Genomic DNA, 17930 nt, shown 5'->3' on the forward strand with positions numbered 1-17930 from the left:
TTCCCGAGGCAAATCAGATCTCCTAAGTCTATCCTTTAAACCCTCCAAATGTTGCCAATCCAGACTTCCTGTTACTGCCTGCGTTATGGCTGAATATTTGTGTCCCTCCCGGCCCCCCAAAGGAGTTGAAGCCCTAACGTCCAATGTGGTGATGTTTGGAGATGGGCCTTTGCGGGGGAATTCAGTTTAGATCAGGCCATGAGAGTAGGCCCCTCCTCATGAGATCTGTGGTCTTGTAAGAGGAAGAGAGAGCTCTCTCTCCAGGCTCATGGTCCTAGGAAAGACCATGTGAGGACACATGGAGGAGGACCCCCACCAAGAACCAAATCTGTCAGCACCTTGATCTTGGACTTGTAGTCCCCAGAACTGTGAGAAAAAAAACCCACCCAGTCTATGGCATTTTGTTAAGAGCACAGGCTGCCTAAGACAGCCTCCAAGTCGAACTGAACAGGCTGCGGGCTCCAAACGCAGCTCGTCGTGCTCTCTCCCAGGCTCTCATCCCGGAGTCACACTGGCCGTTCTCGGTTGCTCTCCAGACCCTGCCAAGCGCACTTCTGCGCTCGAGCCTTTGTTTGAGCTTCTCTGCCTGGACCACAGAGCCAGCTTCTGCTCAGGTTTCTCGTTCTCTCTAAAGAAGGCAGCATCCCTAGAGGACGCAACAGAAAGGGATGCCCTCAGGAGAGAGTCAAAATTAAGTTAAAGCAGGGACACGGGGTCCAGCTGAGTGCTTTGTTCACCGTGAAGCGGACGTTTCAGAGAGCGGAGGGCAGGGGTGTGAAAAGGCGAGGGTGGTGTGGCTGGGCTAGGGGAAGCCTCGAGAGGAACGACAGCCCCAGACAGCAAAGGACCCCCGTAGCCACAGCTCACCCTTTTTACCTTTATTATTATTATTACTAAATTGGCAAGACATTGGCGGGGATGTTGTTGTTACTACAATGAAAAGATGAAAAGGAGTGAGTGCCAAAGTGATCAAAGCATCAGACTTTAGGGGGAGAAAACTCTAAGTTCTCAGTGGATGGTGGCTTTCAATTCACTCTCTCCTCTTTCTGCCATTGGCACAAATCCCAAACCGCAGCTCTCCCTCCTGATGTTTCCTCCCTCCTGGCAATGTTTCTGGGCATGATGGGTTGAGCTGGCGGCAAAACTGACAGAAGAATTGGCTGTGCCCCTCAGAGTCAGCTGCGGGCTGGGGGGTGACGTGTCTCAGGAGGCCCTGGCCTGGGGCTGCGGATAGAACTGGCGGACCACGTGATGCCAGGCTCCCGTGCAGGCTCCCACGACACAGGGATGGTCTGAGTGTGCTCAGGCTGGCAGGCAAGGTCAAGGTATACTCAGCCTGCTGGACGGGGTCGAGACAGGGCACGACGCAGCTCTGGGCCTGGAGATCCTAGAAGGATCCTTGAAGGTCCTTTCAAGGCGCAGTTGGGTCTAGACAGGTCCTGCCAGGGAGAGTGCTCCCCACCCTGGAGGAACCTCCCCTCCTGGCAGGGTGCGCTGGGGCCTCACGGGCGTGGTTTACTGAACTTCTATTTATACTGCAAAGTATACAAAATCCACACTCTTTCCAGGGACAGATCCACTTGTTAATCCTCCGTTAAAAACAGGACCAGCAGGGGTGCCTGGGTGTGTTTAGTGGATTGAGCCTCTGCCTTCTGCTCAAGTCATGATCCCAGGGTCCTGGGATTGAGCCCCACATCAGGCTCCCTGCTCAGGGAGAAGCCTGTATCTCCCTCTCCTGCCTCCTCTGCTTGTGTTCCCTCTCTCACTGTGTCTCTCTCTGCCAAATAAATAAATAAAATATTTTAAAAATTAAAAAAAATAAAAAATAAATAAAACCTAAAAAAAAAAAAAAAAACCAGAAACCCTGATAAACAAAAATGGATTGAACACATCATCTTTCAAAAACAATTTTAGGGGCACCTGGGTGGCTCAGTGGGTTAAAGCCTCTGCCTTCGGCTCAGGTCATGATCTCAGGGTCCTGGGATCGAGCCCCGCATCGGGCTCTCTGCTCAGCAGGGAGCCTGCTTCCTCCTCTATCTCGCTCTGCCTGCCTCTCTGCCTACTTGTGATCTCTCTCTCTGTCAAATAAATAAATAAAATCTAAAACAAAACAAAACCAATTTTAACTCACTTCATGTAAGTCCTCAGAGCGCCTGCCTCTGTATGTGGTGTATTTGGTATCACCGCCGTGCTTTACCAATGCAGAAACTCTGCTTTGGCGAGGGGAACACAGCTACTGCCTGACGTCCCTTCCAGTGGAAAGCAGAGGAGACTCCAGACACAGGTCTGCTGGATGGACGACCAGCCTCCCCAGTGCTCCCAGGACAACCAGGGCTGAGTGGGTTTTGGTGCGGCTACTGCTGTCTTCTTTATGGCTCCTTTTAACAGAACTCAGGAGGGTTTTTGCTGAACCAGGTGCTGGGGAATCATGTTTGTGAAACTCTTCCTGTGCAAAAAGGTAAACATCCCAGCTCTCTCCTCCAAGATGCCAAAAGGAAAGACGGCTCAGAGGAAGAGAGTGGTCTCTGTCGTGAAGAAGCAGGAGGCCAAGAAGGTCCTCACTCCCCTGTTTGAGAAAAGGCCTAAGACTTTTGGCATCGGACGGGACATCTCACCCAAAAGGGACCTCACCGGCTTTGTAAACGGCCCCACCACACCTGGCTGCAGCAGGCAAAGGGCGAGTCTCTGTAAACACCTCCAAGTGCCTCCTGCCATGAACCAGTTCGCCCAGGCTGGGGACCGCCACACAGCTACTCAGCTGCTGAAACCGGCCCACAGATGCTGACCAGAGACAAGGGGACAGAAGCAGCAGAGACTGTTGGCCCAGGCTGAGCAGAAAGCTGCCGGCCAAGGGATGGTCCCCACTAAGAGGCTTCCTGTCCTTTGAGCTCGGATTGATACTGTCCCCACCTTGGTGGAAAACAAGACAGCTCAGCCAGCAGTAACTGTACCTGCGGTGGACCCCACTGAGCTGGCTGTCTTCCCACCTGCCCTGTGTCCTGAGATGCGGACAGAGTTGGGGAAGGCCAGGCTGGGGCCGGCAGGAAGACCTGCACTACTGTTGCCTTCACACAGGTTAACTGGAAAGACAGAGGAGCTCTGGCTAAGCCAGCGGAAGCCGTCAGGGCCGATGACAATGATGGATACGATGACATCTGTCATCCCTGGGGAGGCAACATCCCGGGTCCAAAGTGGGTGGCTCACATCGCCAAGTTGGAAAAGGCAAAGGCTAAAGAATTGGTCACCAAACTGGGCTGAGTGTATGCTGCTGGATTTTCTGTACAAAAAAGTAATAAAAAGTTCTCCCCATCTCCCGCCAAGGCAAAAAGGAAAAAAGGTAAATGCCACAATGCATCTGACTCCAGCCATGAGCTAGTTCGTGAGAATCCTTGATACACATGTAATCTGGTACCTAATGGCATTCCACACACCCCTTCCCTAAAACAAGTACTTTAAGAAAAAACACTTTATTAGGTTAAAAATTGGACTGCGTAAAAAGGCCCTCATCTCATTAGACAAGGGAGGGAACCTGAGGTGAGAGAGGCCCAAGGGACTGTCGCAGGAGACACAGGTCTCCCGGGGAACCAGAGGGGCCTCTGGCGACACGGGTATTGCTTTTAGACATTATCACCAGAACCCTCCAGTTTGAAGAATTCGGTATCCCTGATCAGCACAGATTAAAGTTGTTGGGAGAGTCTCCTAGATTTTCAGAGAATTCTCAGACCTGAAAGGGGCCTTAGAAAAACACTGCAAGCAGATAGTTTTCCAGGGTGGTCATAAATTAGCGCAGGCCTTAGAAACAAAGGACCCCGGGCCTGGGAAAGGCACTTCCAGGAGCCGCGCAACCCAAGCTGAAGATGTGGCGCGCGACATTTATGTTCCGGTGGGACTTCTGCTCAATTCCTCATTACCGGAGGACTCCCAGGTCTCTCCCGGGCATGCTGATTTGGTCTGAGAAGGGGCATGGGAACAGATGTTTTGAGCACTGCCCCCCAAGTGAGGTTCATTATCAGGGAGGTTTTCTTCTTTCCTTCCTTCTTTCCCTTTCCTTCTCTTCCTTCCTTCTCTCTCTCTTTCCCTCTCTCTCTTTCTTTCAGATTTTATTTATTTATTTGAGAGAGAAAAGGAGAGAGTGAGCAAGAGAGCACAAGCAGGGGGAGCAGCAGAGGGAGAGGGAGAAGCAGGCTCCCTGTGCAGGCTAGATCTCAGGATGCTGGGATCATGACCTGAGCTGAAGGCAGCCGCTTAAGGGACTAAGCCACCCAGGTGCCCCTAGGGATATTGCTTTAATGCTCTGACACAAGACAAGAAGATTACCATTTTGAAGGCAGGTAAAACATTGAAAAGGTCAGAAAATAATTCTCTCCATTTGCAAAATGCTGTCTTTGGCTTACAAAAGAAAGGATCTGGTCCCATCATTCTCTTTGTTGTAGTTATTTACATATATACGCATTTGCAGATACACATATCATTTGTATTTCAGTTATTTTTATATACATGATACTTGTTTATTTATCCAAACCATAGAGGAGATCATAAAACATTAGCAAAACACGAGGCGCCTGGGGGCTCAGTCAGTCAAGCATCAGGCTCCTGACTTGGGCGCAGGTCATGATCTCAGGGTGGTGAGCTGGAGCTCTGCCAGAGTGTGGAGCGTGCTTAAGACTCTCTCTCTCCCTCCCCTGGCTTGTGCACATGTGTGCACTGTCACACTGATGAGGGAGCAGGAGGCTGGCTGAGGACAAAGCAAAAGCTGACACCTTGCACGCCCCCTCCATCCGCTCCCCTCGGTAATATGTGTAGCATTCCTCGGGCCCGCCTGACCGCCATACACGAGAAACAAATGGTTAACTTGCAGAGATCACAATCCTACAAGACAGGAGTCTCCCGACTATCTTGATGTGACCCTCACAACCCGGGGCAGCAGCTCTTTCTGCCCACGGGTCCTGTCCCCGTGCTTTAATAAACCACCATTTTGCACCAAAGATGTCTCAAGAATTCTTTCTTGGTCATCGGCTCCGGACCTCAGCCCACCAAACCTCACCTAGGTTCTAGAACTTCATCAACATACTCTCTTTCTCTCTCTCAAAAAGAAGAAGAAAAATTAACAAAATAGAACGACCATCCAGAGCAAATGATTAGAAACGAGATGAGTGTCCTTCCAGGGGCCTCTCTGCAGACAAGCATGTGGGGATCATATACCACTTTGCACACCTGGGGCCGTACTAGGCATGCACTTCTGGTACCTTCATTTCTACATACGAATATTGCTTCACTCTTTTCATGGCAATACAGATCTATGTCATCATGTTTCTAACTGCATAATATTTCATTTGTATGAATATACTATAATTTGCTGAATAAATACTCCTGTTTAAAGTTCTTTTTTTAAAAACTGGTATAGGGTGCCTGGGTGGCTGAGGGGGTTAAAGCCTCTGCCTTCGGCTCAGGTCATGGTCCCAGGGTCTTGGGATCGAGCCCCGCATCGGGCTCTCTGCTCAGCAGAGAGCTTGCTTCCCTTCCTCTCTCTGCCTGCCTCTGTGCCTGCCTCTCTGCCTACTTGTGATCTATCTGTCAAATAAATAAATAAATAAAAATTACAAAACGTATAGAGTAGCACCTGGATGGCTTAGTTGGTTGAACGGCTACCTTGGGCTCCGGTTATGATCTCACAGTCCTGGGATCCAGCCCCGCATCAGTCTCCCTGCTCGGAGGGGAGCCTGCTTCTCCCTCTCCTCCCTGCCTGTGCTCTCTCTCTCTCTCAAATAAATAAGATCTTAAAAAAAAATAAATAACTGGTATAGAGGACAAAACTGGTACAGAGGTATAGAGGACAGATGGACGAAACTCCTAAGGTTCATTTCACATAGATAATGAGGAAGTAAAACCCTAGCAGAGTTCATAAGACATGTAGGATGCAGATATTAAGTTAGTAACGTGTAAGATGGGTTAAGCAGAGTGAATGGACCATTTGTGTGTTAAAATATAGATGCAAAGATTTAAACAAATGACAGTGTTATTTAGAAAGGGATGGACGGGGGTACCTGGATGACTTAGTCAGTTAAGCATCTAACTTCTGCTCAGGTCCTGATCTCAGGGTCCCGGGATGGAGCCCTGCATCAGGCTCCCCACTCAATGGGGAGTCTGCTTACCCCTCTCACTCTGCCCCTCCTCCTGCTTGTGCTCTTTCTCAAATAAATAAGATCTTTTAAAAAGGGGGGAAATGGAAGGACGTAAAATAAATTTTACGTAGTAGTAATATTTAATAAAACACTAGTAAATTTAATATCTGATTTATAATTATATTTATTTAGATACAAAGTATAAGAATAATAGAAAATATTTTATAACTTATCATTAATATTGTTAAAAAGATTTCCCAGGTCCCCTGGGTGGCTCAGATGGTTAAGAATCTGCAATGGTTCAGCTCAGGTCATGATCCCAAGGTCCTAGGACAGAGCCCCGCATCGGGCTCTCTGCTCAACGGGGCAGCCTGCTTCTCCCTCTGCCTACCGCTCCCCCGGCTTGTGCTTGCGAGCTCTCTCTCTGACAAATAAATAAAATCTTGAAAAAAGAAAGATTTCCCATTTAAGAAAATATGAATACTCTATAATAAACCCTGGTTCATGTTCTCTCTAGATGGGTAGTTACATCAGCCCTAAACCGACCATGCTATCGGTGACACTCCTTACCTCTGGGTCTGGCCCCTCAGAGTTATCATGGACTCATCCCATAACACGGGCTTAGCAAGGCCAGCTGAAGGGGAAAACTTACAACTTTTACTTCTGCACACCTGGGAGCCCCTCTACCCCTGTCTCCCCAGAAGCTCCCCAGTCTATAAGCATACTTAGGGCAACACCTGGGTGGCTCAGTGGATGGAGCCTCTGGCTTCCTCTGAGGTCATGACCCCAGGGTCCTGGGATCCAGTCCCTCCTCCGGCTCCTTGCTCAGCAGGGAGCCTGCTTCTCCCTCTGCCTGCTTTGCCTGCTACTACCCCAGCTTTGCGCACACTCTCTCTCTCTGGCAAATAAATAAATAGAATCTTTTTTTAAAAAGCTTATGTAGGGAGCTCCCACCAGCAGCAAACCTCCCCCTGTTGAACCGCACAGACCCACAGCAGTAGTGCTCCCACTTCAGGGGATCAGAAACTCCTGGGGGGGCTTGTTAAAGCAGATTCCTGGGTCACCCCCGGAGTTTCTGCTTCAGTCAGTGTGGGGTGAGGCCCGGGTGTATGCATTTCTAACAAGTTCCCAGCCAGCTCATACTTGGTTTCCAGACCACACTTTCAAGAACCGTCAATCTAGAAAGAGCTGGTTTAGAGCATGAGCTTGTTCACAGATGGTATACGCGGCCCGTTTCCTTACCTGTGGTGAAGGGATTGTTTCCTCCAACATTTAATGCGCATCTCACCCAGCACCACCTGAGGGAAATTTAGAGGAATCTATCATCCCTGGGGGACCTGGGAGTCTAACTTGGAATCAGTAACTGGACTGCTGTGGAAGAGGCTTGTATCCACCCTTGTGTGGATGGGAGCAGAAGGTCTGAGGCAGTGACTACGTTGTAGGGGAAGGGGGGAGTCTCCTGGGGAAGGTGATACTTGAGAGGTAACGTGAGGATGAAAAGTCGTTGGCCACATGGGCAACGTGGGGAAAGGGACTTGGGGAACAGAGACCCTACAGCACAGGGCTTGGAGGTGCTGAGCCTATGGTGTGTGGTGAGAATCCCACTGTAATTCTGATATCAAGTGAGGCCTCAAGCTGTAGTGGTGATGATGCAAGCTTTCCGTTTCTTTGAGTGCTCACTACAACATAGTTGGTAGGGTGATGAATGTTTTATCTGCATTATCTCACTTAATTCTCATAGCCACCCTATGAGGTGCAGATCTAATTATATTCCCAGAGCAGACTGGTATCCTAGAGCTGCAGAACGAAGGCCCTCAAAGCAGCTGGCTTCAACAATGGGAATTTAGTGTCTCGGCCCTGGAGGCTGGAAGGCTGAAATTGGGCTGGAAGCAGACTAGTTTCCTTCTGAGGCATGTGAGGGAACGCTCTGTTCTGGGCATCTCTCCTTGACTTGGAGACGCCTGTCTTGCCTCTGGGTGTGTCTGTCTTTGTGTCCAAATGGCCCCCGTTTTATAAAGATAGCCTTGTACTGGATTAGGGCCCACCCTGAGGACCTCACTTTAACTTGACGACCCTGTCTCCAGATAAGGTCACATTCTGAGGTAACGAGGGGCAGGACTTCAACATATGAATGTTATAGGGGACACGATACAACCCAGAACACCATTCTACAGATAAAAAAACGGAGGCTCAGAGAGTTTAGGTAAGCTGCCCACGTCCCTCCTGCCCTGTGGGTAGGTCAGAAACAGCTAACTAGTGGTCATAGGTTCAACCTAAAAAGTAGCAGAACAGGAGCTTGCTGAAACGCAGGCCTGTCTGAAGGCACAGCTGTGCTCTGTCACCCGGTACTTGACTGGCTTCTAGCGTTTGTTTCTGCCATGTTTCTGCAAGGCTCCCTGGGAACCCAGGGGCCTGGAGACCAGGGTGCCAAGCTGCTAGCCTGGGAGTTTCTGGTTCTTGAGTTTCTGGGTAAGATATTCTTCCATTTTCTATCTTACCTGCTTGACTGTGGGAAGTTGAGTACATGAAACATTTAAAATTCATGAAAGAAAGGGTCTTTTTCAAAATGATGTGCTGTTTTTGTTGTTAAATTTTGAAATACTTATACATACAGAATTTATCTGAATAGAGCTATTTTTTTTTAAAGATTTTATTTTTTTATTTGATAGACAGAGAGAGAGCACAAGCAGGGGGAGTGGCAAGGAGAGGGAGAGGGAGAAGCAGGCTGGGAGCAGGGAGATATAGGGCTGGATCCCAGGACCTTTAGATCATGACCTGAGCCGCAGGCAGACGCTCAACCCACTGAGCCACCCAGGTACCCCTGCTATCCTATTCTTAAAGTCCTTCTCAAACAGCCGAAACAGGGGCGCCTGGGTGGCTCAGTGGGTTAAGCCGCTGCCTTCGGCTCAGGTCATGATCCCAGGGTCCTGGGATCGAGTCCCGCATTGGGCTCTCCACTGAGCGGAGAGCCTGCTTTCCTCTCTCTCTCTCTCTCTCTGCCTGCCTCTCTGCCTACTTGTGATCTCTCTCTGTCAAATAAATAAATAAAATCTTTAAAAAAAAAAAAAAACAGCCAAAACATTTGCAAACAATGTGTTAATCCTTAAACTTGCACTGTGAGTAGAATCACTTGGAATTATTTCAGCATTCAGGGATTGAAACACCTTAACTGTTTATCAATAAAGATTCAGACAAAGAGTTTTGTCAGTATCCAGACAATAATTCCACATTTTCCGAAGTATTTAAAAGGGAAGAGTCCTGCTCCAAATACTTATCTATAAAGACTTTGTTATTTTAGCAACTGGAGCAAACTTTCATCATGGGAAATTGGTATACCACTTCAGTGAAAGAAAAATAAAAATAAGGAGGGTTTATTCTTACTTTTGAATGCTTTAGCTATAGTCTGACATGTTTTCCAAACAAAATTTAGAGCACGTGGTTTACTCGTGAAATCAACAAGACAAAGTGGTGGCCATCTGGCCTATCTCTGGAAATGGGCGATGTCTGGACATTGTTAAGTACAGCACACAGATGAGTAATCCTGAAGCTGAAATTTAATCATACTCCTGCATGTTTAAAGGAATCCAGAACCTGGGGATTAGAAGATGACTGGGCGCTTTCCAGCCCAGAGCCCTATCTATCTCTTACTTTTCACAGCCAGATTTCTTAGAAGGATTCTCTGTACTTATTATCCCTTTCCTCACCACCACCTGCCCTTCTGTATAACACTTTCTGGAACTCTATCTCTTCCAGCCACTTAGGGGTCCAGTGATGGTGTCAAATACCCTGTGGGCTAGTCACTGCATGGCCTGAGGAAATTGACTTGGGTAAGGGCTCTTCCCCAGCTAGGAGTTCTGTCTTACTTGTAATCGGCAACCATGCCACCGTGCGTCCTGCCTGATTTTGGCCCCCAGTGCTGTAGTCGTGTGGGGAAACCTAGAGGCAGCTCATTTTGTGATTCCTTCCTATTAGCCTCTTAAGACTGAGAAAAAGAATTTGCAACTTACTTCTGCTTGGAAGGGGTGTCATCCTTGAGCCCTAGTTTTTGGTACTTTGTCATGGTTTTATCAACAGAGTGGTTGGTGATAGCAGTTTTCAGTGCAGCCAAATTTTGGTTTGTTTGGAAGTAATCTGATTGTATAGTTAGATTAGACAAAACACCCTGGACAGAATCACCCCCAACTTAATCATAATTATATTGATATTTTTTAAATTATTGATTTTAATAATATACATAATTATGTGATCATAATTACTCTTAATATTTGATACTGATATTTGAAATATAATTACTGATATTCAAAAAGTCAACTTCAGATCTTACATCTAATTAACTAAAATAATTAACTGTCAAACGCTTTGAAAGAGTCTTTATAGTATGTTAAACTTTAATTCGTCTCTTCTGATGGCTTTAGCTCAGCATAACAAATGTGACAAGGAGAGATACTTTCCCAAGACTTAGAACAAGAAGCAAAATACTTCAGGAACTGGACGGTAGAACTAGATCAGGCAGAGAAACCAAGTATGGCCTGGCCGGGAACTTGTCAGAAATGCATACTCAGGACATCTGCATGGCTCTGTTGGTTAAGCATCCAGCTCTTGGTTTTGGCTCAGGTCATGATCTCAGAGTTGTGAAAGTGCACCCCATGCCAGGCTCTGCACCGGGCATGGAGCCTTAAGGGAGAGAGAGCTTACGACTCCCTCTCTCCCTCTGGCCCAGCCCAGCCCACATTTCGCCCTCCCCTTCTCTAAGGAAGGAAGGAAGTGAGAGAGGAAGGGAAAGAGAGGTTTGCTGGAACTGAAACTAAGGTAATGTGAGATGCTCTTGGAAAAATCCTTGCCACCCAAGCTCACCTGAGGCTATGTCATCCCAGAAAGCCAAGCTTAAGTTTTTACACAGGAAAGAGCTTTGGAGCAAGACTCTGACTTGTGCAAACAAAATGACGTCAAAGGATCTGTGGTCACTAGTACAGGGCATTAGAACCAGGGAAGCGTGTATTAGGAGGGGCTTGCTTGAGTCACAGAGAACCTTCCCTCCTACACTCAGTGCCAGCACCATCCCCCTTTGCCACGCCCCACGCTGTTCCTCCAACTCATTCTACTAAATCAATAGATATGACCCAGAAGTCTAGTTTCAGGAAAACTGCTGGAGTCTTCATAAGAATCTGTTTTCTTGGGGCGCCTGGGTAGCTCAGTGGGTTAAAGCCTCTACCTTCAGCTCAGGTCATGATCCCAGGGTCCTGGGATCGAGCCCCACCTCGGGCTCTCTGCTCCGCAGCGAAGCCTGCTTCCCTTCCTCTCTCTCTGCCTGCCTCTCTGTCTACTTGTGACCTCTGTCTGTCAAATAAATAATAAAATCTTAAAAAAAAAAAGAAAAAAGAATCTGTTTTCTTACGTTTGGAAACTTTAAGAGCTCCGCAGTGAACATCTCAGCAAACAAAACCCACCCCAAGCCCTGTCAGTTCAGTGGTAACTAAGAGCTTCCCCATGCAAGTTGTTCCCATTTGGACATGTAGACTCCGAGAAAGACCTTGGTGTGTGCCTCGCTCCTGCCGTACGTTAGCTCCTTTACCGTCATATTGACGCTCATCTTTCACAGATAATGGATCTGCACTCAGAAACGTTAAGGCACACGCAGGCACACTGAGATTTGCTATTTGCTACCCTGGCGTGTGCCGTTCACACTCGGTTAAACTCAAGCTCTGACACATAACCTAGGAGCTACCCAGGCAGGGGTTTTAAGCTTAAACAGACAGGAATTATGAAACAAGCACATGAAAAAAATTCCAACCCCATTCTGTGGACCACGGACTGGCCTATAATCAGGGGTTAAAGTGTAACTAAGAAAAAATACATCCCAGCATCTGTCAAAATAAAATGTAATGCTTTGTAAATCTCATTTAATTCCTACTGAAAATTGAATCAGTAAATAGATAATACTCGCTCTTCATTCTTTTACTAAAAGCTTGTACATAATTAAATCTTTAGAAGCCAGGGCAACCCATGCCTTTAATATTTTCAGCAAAGTGCCTACCATTGTTACATAATTCTGCTACCTCCAAGATAACAGAAAAAAACATGACTTACCAGAAAGACCTATAACCCCAGACACCAAAATAACTTGCCAGGCATTTATTCTGAACCATGAGAGTTGGATTTATATGCTCTAGCCAGGAAGGACCTCATTTAGCTCTCACGCAACGGTGGCAAGATTTTACCTATCAATTCAGACCATAAATGCAGGTATGACGTTTCTGCTCCTCGGTAAATACGACATGACAATTCAACTTTCTCTGATATTGAACAATTTCTCTATCAGCAACATTGAAAATGGTGGCCTTGACTACTTCTAGGGTGTGAAATAATTTACATCAAACTTTAGACGGAGGAAAGCCAGCAACCAAAAAAGCAGGCACCTGGTAAAGCACGCTGTCCGCCGGCCCTCGTCTGGGCTTCGTACAGAAGTTGTGCCAGGTGGCACCGCTGGGGCGCCAATCCCACTCACAGGGAGATGATAATAATGCCGTACTCCGCACCCTGAAAAAGACAGTGTGGTTACAAACCCAGCATGGTCCCTCCCAGCGCAGTAAGATCTGGGGAAAGGCACTGAACTTCACACACCGCCATTCAGCCACTTACAACATGGCTTCGAACACAGTTACAGTTACAGTATTGGTGCACGTGTCTCCAAGATCCATTTTGGAGCATTCTCAGTACTTCAAGAAAGAAACTTTGGGGCGCCTGCGTGGCTCAGTCGGTTAAGCCTCCGACTCTTGATTTTGGCTCAGGTCGTGATCTCAGGGTCCTGGGATGGAGCCCCACGTCGGGCTTTGCACTCCACTTGGAGTCTGCTGGAGAGTCTCTCTCCCCCTCTCCCTCTGCCCCTCCCCACCTCGCGCAGGGGCACCTGCTCACTGGCTCACTCTCTCAAATAAGTGGATAAATCTTTTTTAAAAAGTATATAATAGGGGCACCTGGGTGGCTCACTCAGTTGGACGTCTGCCTTCAGCTAGGTCATGATGGTATCGAGCCCCACGTCGGGCTCCCTGCTCAGCGGGAAGCCTGCATCTCCCCTCCCACTCCCCCTGCTTGCGTTCCCTCTCTCCCTGTCTCTCTCAATGTGTCAAATAAATAAATAATTTCTTTTTTTTTTTTTAAGTATACAATAGAGAAAGCATTTGAAACTAAAAGGGAATTCATTTTTCACACCATTTATAATACTGGCTCGTCTCTACTTTTACATTTGCGGATTGCCCACACTTTGAAAGGTGGCAGTTTTTTGTTTGTTTGTTTTACCCCTAATTTCAAGGAAATCCAACGAACGTTCCTTCTGCACATTTTTATTAATCCTGCGTATGCCTTTTAAAGCGCACAAGGAGGCAAGCTCACTCCCGGGCGAGGCCTGGGCCCCCCGCAGCTTCACACAGGGCAGTCGTGTCCAGTGGGAGGAAGAATGTGGCTTCTCACCAGTTCTGCACATACTCTTCTGTTTGCAGACAAAGTGAGATTGTGGTTATCTATGCAAAACAGTCCCCACACAATGAAATAGCAATAAAGGATAGTGTCGATTTTATTTATACAGGCAAGGGACACATTTCCCTTCTCCTCCAAGGATCAGCAGGAAATGTAGGCAGTGGCTAAAGCAAGCCCATCTGGACATCCCACAAAACGAGCAACAGGATTAGAGCCCGGCCTATGCATGGTTTCTGTTATTACTTCCAAAGATAAATAAATGGCCAGCAAATCAAGATGGGCTTGGCTATGCTTTTGGCTTTAATATGAAATTCTTCTACAGGTATCAGCTCCAAAAAGTGCTTGTTTCTTGTATAGAATCAGATTGTTTTTTAATTAAATCCGTTTTCTGCATGTTCAAAACATCTTGCTTTTAACTTTCTTTGATAAGATTTCCAAGGTTTTTGAGATGTGTTGGAACCATCAACCATTTCTAAAATACACCAATATTGACCAGGGCTACTTTTAAACTTAGAAATAGCTTGAGAAAGAACTAAATTATATTCTTAGTTTTCAAGAGTACTGACAGATATGTGAAATTAATGTCAGGTAACATGAGAAACTGGACAAAATTTTAAAAGCAAAATCCACAGGTGGGTCAGTATTTTTGTGTTTGAATGTCAATTTTTTTAAACATTTTTTTTTTCTTTATCTGTGGCTCTACTGACACCAAGTTAAACACGGGCAAATCTTTGCAGAGCACCCCCAGGTGCCAGGTATTGGGGTAAACATGCACCTGCAGAATCCATGCAAACTGTGCCACCGTGAACTTGCAACATGCAGCCCACGGTGGGTAGCTGGTGGTTGGGGCCTGTCACGTGACTAGAGTTTACAGAGGAGAAGCCCCAGCACAGCGCTGTCTGCGGAGGGCAAGACCAAGTACTCCAAGGAGGAGGGCGTTGGCGGCCAATGAATTCCTTGAGGTTTTGAAAAGTGAATCATGACCTGACTTCCAATTATGTTTTAAAATGCAAAAGCAGCTGCTCTTGAATACTACACAGTATTACACGTCGCAGCAACTGCAATATTTCTTTAAAAGAATGAAAGGACCTAAATTCCTGGAAAAAATATCAGCCTCAGTACTTAGTCAACCAGCCCCATCGGGATCCCGGGTCAGAAGGCTCGTGGCAGATTTCCCTCCACAGCAGCGGGGCCAGCCACCTGCCTTCTTACCACTGTCATCTCTAAGGCCAGCAGGGAGGGGGCCAGTATTGGGAGGGCTAGCCCTCAGGAAGATCAGAGAAGTTTAAAAAGTCAGGCCGCCTGACGGGCTCAGGCAGAGGATCGTGCGACTCTTGGGTCTCAGCGTTTTAGGTTCGAGCCCCACGTGGGGTGTAGAGATTACTTGAATAAATAAACTTAAAAAAAAAGTTTGAGGTCAAGAGAAAAGCAGGTGTCCTCTCATGGGAAGCATTTCTTAAGATGCTTACTCCTCACAGTGTGGGTCACGGGCTGAGCCATCAGCATCACCCAGACCATGCACTGGTCATCACTGGGTTGACAGCAGAACCTGGACGTTTATTAAAATGCAGACTCCCAGGCCCCACCATAATCACAGAACTATAACCTACATCTTAACAGTGATTTGTATGTACATTAAAATGTGAGAAATAGGGACACCCGGGTGGCTCAGTGGGTTAAAGCCTCTGCCTTCGGCTCAGGTCATGATCCCAGGGTCCTAGGATGGAGCCCCGCATCAGGCTCTGTGCTGAGCAGGGAGCCTGCTTCCCCCTCTCTCTCTGCCTGCCTCTCTACCTACTTGTGATTTCTCTCTGTCAAATAAATAAATTAAATCTTTAAAAAAAATTAAAAATAAAAAGTGAGAAATAAGACAAAAAAGTGACCCTGAAAGATTTGGAACTGATTAGTGAAATTAATTAGTAGGCAATAACCCCTGCTAGGTTACCCAGAAAGGAGATTTTACTAAAAGCTTAGTGAAGGATATTCCCATGTCCAAAGGAAGACTGTGTTAGGTGAAAGGGGAGTCAGTAAACCAAAGAATGAGAACCAGCAAAACAATGTTTAGTCCCTGTGTATTTAAAGAACTCAAAGTATTACAGATCTCCTCGTCCTGTGACATAGTGCTATTTCATCAGGCCTCAGGGAATGCTCTCTTAAAAAAGAGAGAGAGAATGCGGGAGAGAGACAACATTCAGCTTCCTTTAGTAAAAATCACTTTGGAGTGAATGGTTTGACTTCTGTTTGGCTTGACTTGGGGAAACGAGGAGAAGCAGAGATGGTTTTACTTAGGGTGCTTACTCATTCCAATGGCTGGAAAAGCTTATCTCCAAAAAGAAATGAATAATGTGGCAATCCATTTACACATCTGAATCATGTGGGTCTGTTTCGGGAGAATCCTTTAAGGACTGATCCCGAGCCAGAAACCAAGAACATTCAGTTGCTGTCTGAGGGCCAAGCCCTCGATCGTGGTGACTCAAATGAGTCTCGGTTTCACACTTGTAAAAATCAAAGACCAAATCAGAATCAGGGAGTGATGAAGACACAGACCTCGTGTTACAATCTCCCATTTTCCGTATTAGTATGTCCCTCCTCACTCGCAGTATTTCTTTTCTGCTAAGCCCAGACTTGACCCGGGGGTCCTCCCTACCTTAACGCTCCCAGCAGCCCACACACCGACTGGCTTTGCCATGCCACAGGAAACCTGTCTGCTGTCCCCGACAAAAGGCCCTCCCAGCTCTAAACTTCTGTCACTCTGGGACAGAAGTCCAGGCTAGAGTATGCCCCATCTCCAGGAGCAACTTAAAAATATCACAATTTGGGGGCACCTGGGTGGCTCATGATCTTGGGATCAAGCCCCGCATGGGGCTCTATGCTCAGCAGGGAGCCTGCTTTCCCCTCTCTCTCTGCCTGCCTCTCTGCCTACTTGTGATCTCTCTCTCTGTCAAATAAATAAACAAATAATCGTAGAAAAACAAAAAAAGAATCACAATTTGATGTTATGTAATGAGAATAGCCATTATATAAGATTGAAGAATCACAGACCTGTACCTCGGAAACCAGTAATAAATTAAATGTTAATTAATTGAATTAAAATTTTTAAAAATGTTTAAAAAATTAAAACTAAAGAATCACAATTTGGCCATTACGACACGTCTCCCATGGCCCTCACTAAACATTAGCCCACATGGACTCTCCCCGGGTCACTACATACCCCTCGCCCTCTTGGTGCCTATATACACTTCCTTTCCTTAGTGACGAGGATGAAGCCTCAGGATTCCGTTCTAAAGGATCCCTAAAATTTCTTCAAGAAATAACTCATGTATTGCTAATAATAAAAAGTACCTTTTAGAGATAGGAAGAAAATCTGCCACTACCAAATGTCTGAACGGCAGCACTATTGACATTTTGGGCTTTCTTGCAGGGGAGGGGGGACTGTCCTACCCACTTGAGGATGTTGGACAGCATCCCTGACTTCCACCTGCTGGAAAGCAGTAGCAACTCCCCAGGTTGTAGCAGCCAAAATCCTGCACAGACGTTGCCCCATGTCCCCTGGGGGGCAAACCCTACCCTCTCCCTCCGTTGAAAACTTCTGTTGTAAATGATTATACGAACTCTCTTAGGAAGATGGGATTACGGATGATTTTCCCCCTTTTTTTCTTTTTTTTTTTTTCCCCTTATTTTCTTGTACTTTCTAAATCTTGTCTAATGGATGTATATTGTTTATATGTTAAAAGTAAGCTAGTGACTGGGGGCAGCTGGGTGGCTCAGCCAGTTAAGCATCTGAATGTTGATTACAGCTCAGGTCAGGATCTCAGTGTCCTGAGATAGAGCCCCAAGTCAAGCTCCTAGCTAGGCATGGAGCCTACTTGGGATTCTCTCCTTCTCCTTCTGCCCCTCTAGTTCATGCATGCGCTCCCTCTCTCTCTCTAAAATAAATAAATAAATCTTTAAATAAAATAAGCTAGTGACCTTCTACTTTTTAAAGAGAAATATCTGGGATGCCTGGGTGGCTCAGTTGGTTCAGCGACTCCCTTCGGCTCAGGTCATGATCCCAGGGTCCTGGGATCGAGTCCCACACGGGGCTCCTTGCTCAGCGGGGAGCCTGCTTCTCCCTCTGCCTGCTGCCCACCCCTGGCTTATGCTGCTTTCTCTCTCTCTCTCTTTCTGACAAGTAAATAAATAAATAATCTTAAAAAGAAGTATCATTAGCTACACAGATGCCTCAAGTTGATCCCTGAGTGAATGCCAATGTGTGGTTCATTCAGTTTAAAAATTCAATTCAGGGGCACCTGGGTGGCTCAGTAGGTCAAGCGTCCAACTCTTCCTTTTGGCTGA

General features: G+C 46.7%; 1 protein-coding gene and 1 pseudogene across 1 annotated transcript in view; one reads left to right on the forward strand and one right to left on the reverse strand.

Moving 5' to 3' along the window:
• Positions 1-12557, reverse strand: part of TJP2 (tight junction protein 2) — a 94504-nt gene extending 81947 nt beyond the window's left edge. The window contains exon 1 of the mRNA XM_044265938.1: positions 12539-12557. The gene's annotated coding sequence lies outside the window, so the exon portion shown is untranslated. The remainder of the gene's footprint in view (positions 1-12538) is intronic.
• Positions 2486-3258, forward strand: LOC122917718 (annotated as a pseudogene).
• Positions 12558-17930: the final 5373 nt, after the last annotated feature.

This window comes from Neovison vison, chromosome 9 (genome assembly GCF_020171115.1).
Source record: "Neovison vison isolate M4711 chromosome 9, ASM_NN_V1, whole genome shotgun sequence".
Lineage (NCBI taxonomy): Eukaryota > Metazoa > Chordata > Mammalia > Carnivora > Mustelidae > Neogale > Neogale vison.